Source organism: Haliotis asinina, chromosome 1 (genome assembly GCF_037392515.1).
Source record: "Haliotis asinina isolate JCU_RB_2024 chromosome 1, JCU_Hal_asi_v2, whole genome shotgun sequence".
Taxonomy (NCBI): Eukaryota; Metazoa; Mollusca; class Gastropoda; order Lepetellida; family Haliotidae; genus Haliotis; species Haliotis asinina.
In genome coordinates, this window is record NC_090280.1 from 77,407,494 (window position 1) to 77,420,081 (window position 12,588).

Sequence of the window (12,588 nt, forward strand, 5' to 3'; positions counted from 1 at the left end):
AGCTCCTTCTCGTCTTCTTTCTTCTCCTCCATGGCAACTGGTTAGACCACAAGTTGACCTTACATTAAGTAAATATAAAAAATCAGAAACTAATGACTTACAATACAAACAGGAATATAATCAATTAAAAAGTAAGTATAGTACCTATAAATCCTTATTTACAGATGGGTCCAAGGATGGTGGCGCAGTTGCTTGTGCCTCTGTCATTGGATCCAGAACAATATCTTCTAGATTGCCAAATAGCAGTTCCATTTTTACAGCAGAAGCACATGCCATATTAACAGCCCTAAACTATATTCAAAAACACTCTAAATATAAACATTATATCATTTATTCAGACTCTCTTTCATGCCTCCAGGCTATTAAAAATGTATCTTCTCAACATCCACTTTTAGCTGACATTATTGAATTGTACAATGATCTTGCTACTGGCCAGTGCGACATTGTCTTCTTTTGGTTACCCAGCCATGTTGGAATCTCTGGTAACACAATGGCCGATCATGCTGCCAAGGCGGCACTCAACAAATCTGTGACACCGCTTCTCATCCCCTATTCTGATTATAAGGCCGTCATAAGATCATGTATCCGAGATCTAATGCAAAAGAAGTGGGACACCCAAGTGGGTATCAATAAATTACATGGAATAAAGCCCTATATCGGTTATACCCACTTGGGTTGTCAGTCCAGATTTGAAGAGGTTGTTATGCGACGATGTCGCATTGGCCACACACGATATACTCACGAACACTTGTTAAAAGGTGAGGATCCTCCGTTTTGTATCCCTTGTGATGAGAGAATCACTGTTTAGCATGTCCTGCTTGATTGTGTTGATTTTGGCATCACAAAGGATAAATATTTCAGTGTGAAAACTATCAAGGATCTCTTTTATACCGTTAATCATCATTTAATAATTGAATTTTTAAAGGAAATAGAATTGCTACATAAATTCTGAATATGTTTTGTACATAGATAATATATCTTTTAAGCACGGTATTGTAAATTTGCAACTGCGATCGTTAGTGGCTGTGCCCTCGAGGGGGGTTGAAGTAGCGTAAAATGATTGTCCTCCTTCGAGGGTACGTAAGTCCCCAAAACTTTCAAAGTCAATTTTGCTGAACCATACTTTTTAGTCGTGATGTGCTTGTTGTTTTAAATTCTGGCTAAATATTCCTATCATTGCCAGTGTCTGAAGCGATGGTGTAAATCCAGCCAGGGTCCATGCAGGTAGCAAAGGTACTGTAAGTCCCCATGGACCCTGGCATGGTGATCTACCTTGAGCTGCTGGTGATGTGTATAGCCCGTGTTTTATCTTCTCTTGTCCAAACAGTTCTATCAGTTTTACCGTTCTATACTAGTTTTATCCGTAACTGTGATATTCTAGTTGTTTTACTGTCCTTTGACGACAGGTTTTTATACTTTGCACATTTCCCATTTCAATTTCTAATCTGTTCTCGTCACGATATGGCTGAAATATTGCCGATGTGACGTTAAATATTCACTCACTCACTCATTAACTCGAGTATCATTTTTGCACACGTGTACAATGCGAAAAAGTCTTTCTTGTGGCCTAAATGCGCAGTTCACTCCCCTCACTTCTTCGATAACTGCATTCAATTCAGCTTTTATACCATATATTCCACACATTATGGCACTTCGAACAAGTTTGTGAGGTTCTTTATTATAAGCACTATTGACTGATACTGACACATTAATTGACTGTATACTTAGATGACTAGATTGGATGACTGAATAGTTGATTGGTTGCTGAATAGTTTGTAGAACAAGTACAATCTACAACAAACAAAATAGCTGATGAATACCTAGCTGAATACAACATTTTACCTCGACAAAATAATAACAATTTTACGGATTCTATCAACGAAATTGGAATGTGCACTAGCACTGAAAAATGAGATTTACAGAATGATTTAGTAATCTACTAAGATGAATCCCTTTGCTTTAGCAAATGTTCCTGTAGAGGTTTCTCTTCACAGGACATTAAATAGCAACGAAGACAGTAATATTTAGACAAGGACAAAATTGTTAACGTAAACGAAAAGTACTTCCATGGAGTAACTCACGTCCAACGAATGACAGCTATAACACCGTCTTCTCATTTTCGTCTTTCAAAGCATACAAAATAGCTGAAAGCAGGATATAACAGCTTGAGGGTGGATACAGTTATCCCCCCAAACCTAGAGGTATTATACTTGTCAAGGGAATGATCACGGGTTCACGTCTTGTCACAATCCAGCTGCAACCCAACTACGTACCTGCTGGAACATGCGAAAGCAGTAACCTTTGTGATAGAAATCCTGTTTTTGCCAGCTGCCCAGGCTGTCATTCCCCTGCATCCAAGGAATCGTACTTCCTGGCTCACAGATTTTGCGAGTGGCGCTTGAGAGAAATGTTTCGTTTTTTTAGAAAGAAAAACAGACTGTTCGTGCAAAAGAACATTAGTGTCCGACTTATGTCACCACGGTTTCATATAATTCAGTAGGTTGTTAGACGGACATAAGCACATCTGTTCCTACTCTGTTGAAATTCAAGCAAAACATCCAAATGTGACGCGCTATCTTTCAGTCAAAGACTGCGCAGGATACACATCTCAGAAACAAGCAATTAAATCAGACACAAATGTGAAACTATATGTGAATCGAGCAATGAAAGTTACAAAACAAGAAAAACATATGAACCAACAAAGGGGTAGATTAACCAGGTTCACGTTTGGATCTCTTGAGGACATGGATGTGTACGCCATTGCTATGTTAGGACATATAGCTTGTCGTCCTCAAATGAAGGTTGGGGGTAGATCTGTCCGAGAGAAGGAATGTCTTTACCTATAATTCATTGGAATTGTAGAGATCTTGGAAATAGTTTTAATGATTTACATGTGTTAGCCCAAAATGTTACACCCGTCAGTTTTATTCGTACCATTGCTTATATCCTCCGGGTGAGAAACCTTCTTGCAGATCATCTATCCAGGTAAGTATCAGTGCTATGCATAGCGCAGTTCCACTTGAAACGAGTGTTCGAAATAACTGCCTGTCCTGTGGCAAATTGCCTGTCGACCTTTGCTCGGGTCTGTCAAAAATTACTGAAGCTGGCCCACATGGCTAGTGATGAAGTAGGATCTGATTATGTTTCCTGAATTCTGAATTGCTAATTTTTGCGACATCATCGTCCCAGAAAACGTAAACAAATAGTCAAATGCACGTCATTACAAGTAAATATGATCTAAATCGTAAGCAGTAACGTTACTGGTCAGGTCTGAAGTGCTAGAGTGTGACCACTGTGATTCACCACTGGTTAAATACAAAACCCAGACGGCTAAGGAGGATTCTCTGCACAATCCCAGAAATTTGAGGCAGTCAGAGGTCACATACATGCATGTAGAGATCATTTACATGCAGAGGAGGGTGAGGCTCAAACAGCTCAAGATTCTGACGGTGACAGATCCTACAATAGCGATGGCAGCATCCCAGATGCAGACAATTATGACCTGGAGGATTGATGATGAAAGAAGTCCTTAAGGTAATTTGATATGAAATGATTATGCCCCGCAACGCGATTTGCGGGGGTAATAAAATGGATTCTGTCCGTGCGTCCGAAAATATTTTTCAGACCTTTAAAACTGTTCAATATTTCTTCAACAAAATTGGCACATAGCAACGTATGTTGGTGTACTGGTGCCTGCTACTGGTAGTTTTGGAATTCTGAATTAAATATCTTTTGCGTTTCCATTGCAACAAGTTTGTATTCCGGAGGAGATCTCTAAAGCCGCTCACTGTTTCTTGGCACATAGATAGGTCTGGTGGTTTAATGGTGCTTTTTGCTAGATTTGGAATTCTGAATTAAATATTGTAGGCGTTTCCATGTGAACAGTTTTGACTTTGACTTAAATTGGTAGTAGCGCTCTTTTCTGGAGTAGAACCTGTAAACCATTCACTGTTTCTTCACCAAATGTCGTAAATATTCATTTCTAGTGGTAAAGTTGTGTCTTTTGGTAATTTTAGAATTCAGATTAAAATGCATCTTAAAGTTACTTTGTCTTGGGTTGAATGGACACCGTCCACTCTGGGGTGGTTCTAATAGCAAAGGTAAATAACTGTTGGATTTCATTCCAAATGCTGTTCAATACATTTATCAGAACTGTTCAAATGCATATTTTAATCCTGGCATGGAAACTAATTCAACTATTGGTTTGTCAATTACTGACTACAACCTGCCGAGTGAATTTGAATAGTCTGTCCAAAATGATCTCTGTGAAAGTCACTATTTTCCAGTAGTAATGGAATCTGTAAACATCATCTGATGTTCCTCAACCATCAAGAAAGCTAACTGTTCCTTATGTGAAACGCACTGTGCTGACAAACTTAAACCTGGTTATTTTACTGATACTAAGAAATACTGTTGTTTCCTGATGAACTGAATACCATATAGTGTATCCAAAAGTCCTCTGCAATTCCTCATGTACCAAAACCACATACGTGTAACATCAATGCCAACAGGCTTGGAATTATCGAATTAAGGCTGAACACTATATCCGTTGCTCCACAATTTAGCCAAATTTAAGATTTTAAAAGCTATGTGTACCTTTAAAGGCCATTCTTGGCGATTGTAAGCATCAAAAATCAATTTGCCCAAATTGGTATGGAACATAACGGAGGCATAATTAGGGCTGTAAAGCTAACTTTCACCATCTGGAAAATGGGTACCACTTTTTGCCTAGTAAATCAGTTATTGCAAATATATTTGGTGAGAGGTTGGCCAAACATTTTTCCTTGTCTGGTTATGTACCTCAGATTCCTCAAGTGTAAAAAATAGCAAGAAAAGAAATCTATTAATTTCAGTACTACCGATGTCTTAAGAGTTACTTGGCAAAAACGCTGTAATAAACAGCACACAGTGTCTATCTTCTTTTTCATCCGGCGTGTGCATATGACACTCCATGGAAATGCGACACTTAACATGATTAACATGGTTTTAGATTGAAAGGCTGTTTCCCTCCGTGTATTTTAACATTTTAAAATGATAGGAAATTCCAGATCCCCATTGATTCTATTCTACCTTATCATAATCAGGAGCTGGGTGTCCCACAAGGCAGTATATATTTAGCATTTAAATCAACAATTTAGCACAGGTTTGAAATAGTTCAATGATTGCTTTTTGTGGATGATTATGATACTTCTTGTGGTGGGTGAAATATGTATACTATTGTAAGACAAGTGTTTTGTTTAAGTAGGGTTCATAAATGGTGTTTGGAAAATGTATTTATGTTTCCAAAATCGAAACCATATTGTATGCAATTATGCCATACAAAGATCCGCAATCATATTGATATAACACAGCTATTATATCGAACTGATATCAAGCACTTGACAATTAGATGCCTGAAGGCTTTTGATTTGCTGAAAATGTGGGTGGGGGTGGGGGGGGGGGTGTGGGGTGTGGTGGTTCTGCGGATCTTCCTCTAAGTGTACGGAGGAATAATAATCAAACCTTTCCTTTCTGCTGCTGGCATTGAGCTAGAAAATATACCTCGTTCTCGCCTTTTCTTTTCTCCACCTTGACAATTAGTGAGGCCGCTAATTCTAGCTTACATACCATACCTCGCTGTCGACAGAAACGGCATGTGTGATATCAACAGCTCTTAAATATGCATATAAACTATCGTTTTCTGGTAACACAATAGATAATTGTGTTGCTAATGCGACAGTCAACAAATCTGTGACACCACGTCTTTGTCCACATGGTGACCCGTGAAGGTCCCGGGGTAGAATAGGCCTTCAGCAACCCAAGCTTGCGATAAATGGCGACTGTGCTTGTCGTAAGAGGCGACTAACGGGATCGGGTGGTCAGGCTCGCTGACTTGGCTGACACATGTCATCGGTTCCCAAGTTCATATAAATATTTACATTTCACGATTAGATTTGATTTCTTGTTTGATAATAAAAAATAAAAATATTTTATTTCAATGAAAACGTATTATGTCTGTGAACATTGTTCATTTGTATCTCATTGTAGAGCGTTGATTTCAATTTTTTTCAAATTTTTTAGGTGCTCCTAATGGCTAAATATTATAAAAAAAACCGAGAAGATTGAATGCTTGAAACAGACACCAGTGTACCACGTTGTTCTTTCAGGCGGTCAGATATCTCTTTTGCATACCGCAGCCCTCAGTGATGGCAGTCTTTTGTTTGAATTCAAGTTACGAGATGAAGGAGGTTCAGAGGGAAATGTTTCACTCACTATCAAAGGAACAACTATAAACGGAACAGACACTACTGAATTATTCATTTCAGTAGACAAACCGATCAAGCTTTTTCCTGATTTTAATACGTTTATGTTCGACGTTGCCGGCGTTGTCGACGCGGTAAGATTTTAAACCTGATATTATAAACAAAGATATCATTTTCATATTCATATGTCCCTAGTATGGGGATCCACCTTTATGTGTTGACAATCTATAGCCCATTTTATACCGTCTTGTCCTCATTTGAACTACAGTTTAGGGGATAGACGCTAGTTTTACTTATTAATTACTGTGATATGCTAGTTCGTTTTACTGTTCTTCGTTGACTGATTTTTATCATTTACATGTACTTCTGGTGTTTTTTCATGTTGTTTCAGTCACGATATAGCTGAAATATTGCCGATGTGACTTTAGATTTTAACTCCCTCACTCACTCATATTCACACACGACCTTGTACTGAACTCACAATCCCTTGCACTATTCCGATTTTAAATAAACCATGCCGTTATGACTCACGACCAAATACTGATCAAAATAGCAGTCAAGCAATGAGTACATGTGAATCGGACTATCGCACAGTGGACCGAATGGACTGATGGAACTTGCTCTACAACCTGTGGACCTGGGTCACGTATGCAGTCCCGGACACGGAACTGTACTCCATCTACTTGTTGCCCTGCTGACTTTACATCGAGTGAGACGAGAACAGTGGCCTGTCAACCTTGTTCCTGTCCAGGTAGATAGAATAAAAACACATTTGTCATAAGGTGATCGATCGTATGCATGACTTTGTGTTTTTTAGCGCAGTTTCAATGGCTCGACCCGATATGAACGCGGCATCGTCTGAATCAGATAGATTCAAACACTGTTTTCACTATATTTCTTTCTTGAAGCCACCACCCGTCGCTTCTGCACGAATAAAGAGTCTAAACGACTAGTTTTTCCAAAAGAAATGTTATGTATATATGAACTATGACGATGTGAAGCCTTCTCAAGGGCTGAGTGTCAACCTCTTGACTGGAATCTGACAGTAGTGGGGTGAGTGAGTTTAGTTTTACGCCGCACTTAGCAATATTCCAGCTATGTGGCGGTGGTCTGTAAATAGTCGAGTCTGTACCAGACAATCCAGTGACCAACAACATTAGCATCGATCTGCACAGTTGGGAACCGGTGACATGTGTCAACCAAGTCAGCGAGTCTGACCACCCGATCCCGTTAGTCGCCTCTTACGTCAAGCATAATGGCCTTTTATGGCAAGCATGGGTTGCTGAAAGCCTATTCTACCTCGGGACCTTCACGGGACTTGATAGTAGTGGAAGCGTATGTGATTGCTTAATTGAAGCCCGGCAGTTGTCCATTACGATTTCTCAGCATCGGTCTTCAGCTTGTTTGTCAAAGAATGTTCAGTTTTGCAGAAACAGTACATTTTCCGCACGCTAGCATGGTCCATAGTTTGGTGATCTCGCTTCACTTGTTTTAAGGCGACTTAAGGTACTTTTATATTATGTATTGTCAAAATTGTGATATTAGTTTTTATGTCAGTTTTAAATTCCCACTCTGATGCACTAAAGTGCGTAAGGTGTTTCCATAAATTATAGGTCCAAGCAACCTGAGCTTTTGTGAGGGGATTATCTGATCTGGTGATTACATGCGAGTGTATCACGTCAATCACTATATTGGATTCCTATATGCGTTGCTATATGCCAAACTGGGTTGCTATATGCCATCTACATATACTTGAAATATTGCTGGGTGCCTTCACAACTTTATCTTTCCTCCTGCAGTTTCGACTTGGAGCAGGTGGTCAGGATCGGGAAGGCCGAATGGGAACAGACGTCGTCGAGGGTGGAAACAGAGGAGAAGGTCAAACAGAAGGTCAAGGAGAAGGTCAAGGAGAAAATCAAGGAGAAGGTCAACGAGAAGGTCAAGGAGATTGTCAAGGAATAGACAGACACGAAAGGGATGGGCAAAGCTGGCACGGAAATTAGTGCGGTCAGTGAGGTGGAAGTGGCAAACAGAAGGCTGAACATCTAGATGGTGTGGGTGATGTTGATCTGGACAGGTGTTAGGTAAGAGAAACAAAGGGTTATTAGTATATTCAGTAGATAAAATATTACCTCCACCTGAAATATGACTGATACGTGTTGCAATGCAAAACGAAGACCTCATCTTTGGTTACTGTATACACATGCAATATTTATAAACAGCATTGTCAGCACAGGCGCTGAGAATACTATATATCCAATTCAGGAAATTTGTAAAGACAACTGTAGTGATTTTCAGGGATTTTGTGAAATCACCGAGTGAATCAGGAAGTTTATGAAAGAAAGATTTTATGCAGATATAAAGGAGTTTTGGCAAGAAGAATTGTCTGGACTCATCATTTATATATTTATTGCTTATACACCTACAGTAATCACTTTGAATCATTTTCACACTAATAGGATATGGGTGATCGCAGGGCTCATTGTCAAGTCGTATTCACTGAATAATTCAGCCCTGTTAAGCATTTAGACAGTTCATAGAGTCGCTGGAATACAAATGTCACAGCCATGGTTCTTCACAAAAATAATAAGAGATATAAATGTCTCGTGGGCTACTGTTTTGTGTTGTCACGAAACGGCCAACGTCTATACGGTTCTTAATAACCCTTGCGCATACTAATTAACTGAATTAATGACATGCCAAATGTCGACGTCTTGGATTAGGGCCCTGTGAACATTCATATCGTGAATATTATGTTGGCAGGTGGCCTGCAATGGAACTCGTACGGCAAGGACTTTTACCTTTCACTAAATTTAGATACGTGGGTTCTTGGTATTATCTTTTAATGTTTTTTTTCGATGATGTTGAGCGCTGAATGCAAGTTAGTTCGAAGTACCAAATGACATGTACATGCGAATAGTATTGTACCTTTCACGAAAAGGCGATGAAAATGTGTGCAAACACACCTCCAGTTAACAACATCAGCATGATATACATTGATGATAACCTCTACATTATCGCCAAGTCCTCCTTCGAGTTCTGACCCATGAAGGTCCCGGGGTAGAATAGGCTTTCAGCAACCCATGCTTGCCATAAAAGGCCATTATGCTTGACGTAAGAGGCGACTAACGGGATCGGGTGGTCAGACTCGCTGACTTGGTTGACACATGTCACCGGTTCCCAACTGTGCAGATCGATGCTAATGTTGTTGGTCACTGGATTGTCTGGTCCTCGCTCGGTTATTTACAGACCGCCGCAATATAGCTGGAATATTGCTGAGTACGGCGTAAAACTAAACTCACTCACTCCTTCGAGTTCTATCTAATCGTGACTGAATGCAGACACCCGAGAAAGACAAACTAAACTATTAAATTTAATGCGTTTGTTTTCGAAGTTATGTATGCAATACATACGCGCTTATCTATTGCAGGAAGCTAGACTGACCCAGAAGCAGCTATTCTGACAGATATGTACACCCTTCTCCAACCATCCAAATAAAAGATGCAACTTACTTCGCGTTAAGGTATTACTATTGACGCCAACCTAATGACTGGCAGGTATGGGGTCATTAGAGCGCCGTTACGAAACAACAGCATCAATTTCGTTATTTATCAATGTGTAAAGTGTTCGGTTATAGTAGTGTAAAGTGGGTATCCATTCAATAATCAAGATCAAGATATCTCTATCACCACCACAACAGTGCACTAGCTTTTTTATGACATATACACGGATATACGCACACACACACACACACACATACACACTCACATACACACACTTTCATATACACACATACATACACACACATACACACACATATACACACATACACACGCAGACACACACATGCACACACAGTGATAGATAGATAGATGGACAGATAGATAGATTTTACTAATGTCTAGGTGCCAAATACGGCAGTATATCCCTTGGGGGATCAAGTAACATGACTGAGCGGTGAAAGGAGGGAACAAAGGGCATATATTTTATAATTCCTAGATCCGGGTCTATTTCACATTCTTCACCAAAATACACTAATGTTTTGGTTGCACCTTTGTCACGCGCCAACTGAGATTCAAGGTGATAGCACTGGCCTTGTAACGATGTTTGTCAGGCATTGCCATGACTAAGGTTATAAAAAGAGTCGCAAACCCATTTCCATGTGCAGATGAAATATCTGCCAAATGCAGAGTCGGTTTCAGACTGCGCAATGACTGTACTGTTAAGTAGTTATAGATGTTTGTAAACGGTGGGAATATTCTGCCTATCATAAGTCAGAGGGTTAAGTTAGTTAGTCACATCGTCAGCATGTCAGCCACATAGTAACCTAAAACGTTGTACATTCCTGAGTGAGTGAGTGAGTGAGTTTAGTTCTACGTCGCACTCAGCAATATTCCAGCTATATGGCGGCGGTCTGTAAATAATCGAGTCTTGACCAGACAATCCAGTGATCAACAGCATGAGCACCTATCTGCGCAATTGGGAACCGATGGTATGTGTCAACCAAGTCAGCGAGGCTGACCACCTGATCTCGTTAGTCGCCTCTTACGAGAAGCACTGTCGCATTGGCAAACATGGGTTGCTGAAGGCCTATTCCACCACGGACCTTTACGAGTTATACATTCATGACAGATAAACCGTGAATATGAAAACATGTTGACGAACTACATTGGAAAACATCCTGAAAATCTTAGATGCAGATTAAAACCACAATACAAATTTGAAACTACAGACTATATCACATATGAAACAAGCTACAGATCGTCCACAAGTGATGGTAAATCAACATACTGAGGACTATGAGGTTTACGGTTGACTGTGACCGGTTTTCATCACAATGAATACAGATTTGCGGGTCGTCGCCTTTCAACAGGTGCTTATGAGAATGACCAACACGACATCGTTGCATAATAACTTTCCCAGCTAGACGGACAAGCCAGGCAAGGAAAAACGGTCACAGTCAACCGTAAACCTGTTAGCATCACAGTGAATACAGATTTGCGGATCGTCGCCTTTCAACAGGTACTTATGAGTCTAGAATGACCAACACGACATTGTTGCATAATAACTTTTGAAGCTAGACTGACAAGTCCGGCAAGGATAAGCAATGGCTGGTTTATTTTCATGTAATTTATTTATACCCGTGTTCAACTTTTATAGCATTAGGTCGTGAATGTAAGTTATAGAGATTGCTCTGTAATCAGTATAGGTAAATAGAAGTGTTCTCACAGTTTTGTTGAGTAATGCTTTAGCTGCAGCATCAGCCATAGTGTTATCAGAAATACCAACATGGCTGGGACAAAGCTATTAACTGTGGTATTAGCCACTCGCAAGAACCTTAAATAAGTCAAAATATTACAGGTGGATGTTAAGAAGACGTGTTTGAAGAAGCAACTATCCTTAAGTGAAGTTTTACGCCGCGTTTAGCAATATCCCAGCTTGTTGGCGAGTCTGGACCGGACATTCGCTGATCAAGAACACCGTGAGAATGTTCTATGCAACTGGGATTCCATAATATGTGTCAACCAAGTCAGCGAGACTGGTCAACGGAACCCGTAAGCTGCCTCTCACAACAATCATGGGTTTCCGGGATCTTCAACGGGTCCAACTGTGCGAAGGATTCTCAGTTTCCAAACATAAAACGGGCAGTTATGGTACAAATCGAAATGGTCAAACGTATTGGACATTAATTTGTGAACGCATGCCTTGAAATGGGGTATATCTTACACGTGTCAACACTTCGGACGTTTTGAAAGCTTTAATGAAGCATTGAATATTGGAACCTTGATCAAATACTTCATGTACTATGGTTGTTTGAAGCTTTTCTTTAGACAACCTTGATTGTAAAACAAAGTGTATAAATTCTGCACACAAATTCTGGTTTGTCTGCCAACATGGATGCCAAACAAAAGAGATAGCAACGATTTTGATGACGGAAATTACAAATAAGTCTCTGAAGATGAATCTAAAGGGATACGGTGACAAATCACCCCAGCAAAAAGCAGAGAGACACCACTGTCACACACGGACGTAAAGGTGTTTAAAATAGTAAAGTTGTTTGTTAATTTTTTTAAATAGAAATAGTAAAGTTGACAGGGCACAAGATTCATCAGCATCTAAATTCACACAAATTATCACAACAAAATGCTCTCTTCTCTTAAATTTTACAAGGTACACAAGATTAGATATCACTTGAAATAGGAATGCGAGGCCACTTGACGTATTGACGCGTTACTAAAGAAACAACTCCAACTGAAATTGTCATGGTAAAATACATTACGCGCGGCGGGGCAATGATTTTACGACACTTCATTCTACAATTGACACCGCAGTCGATGCTATCAAT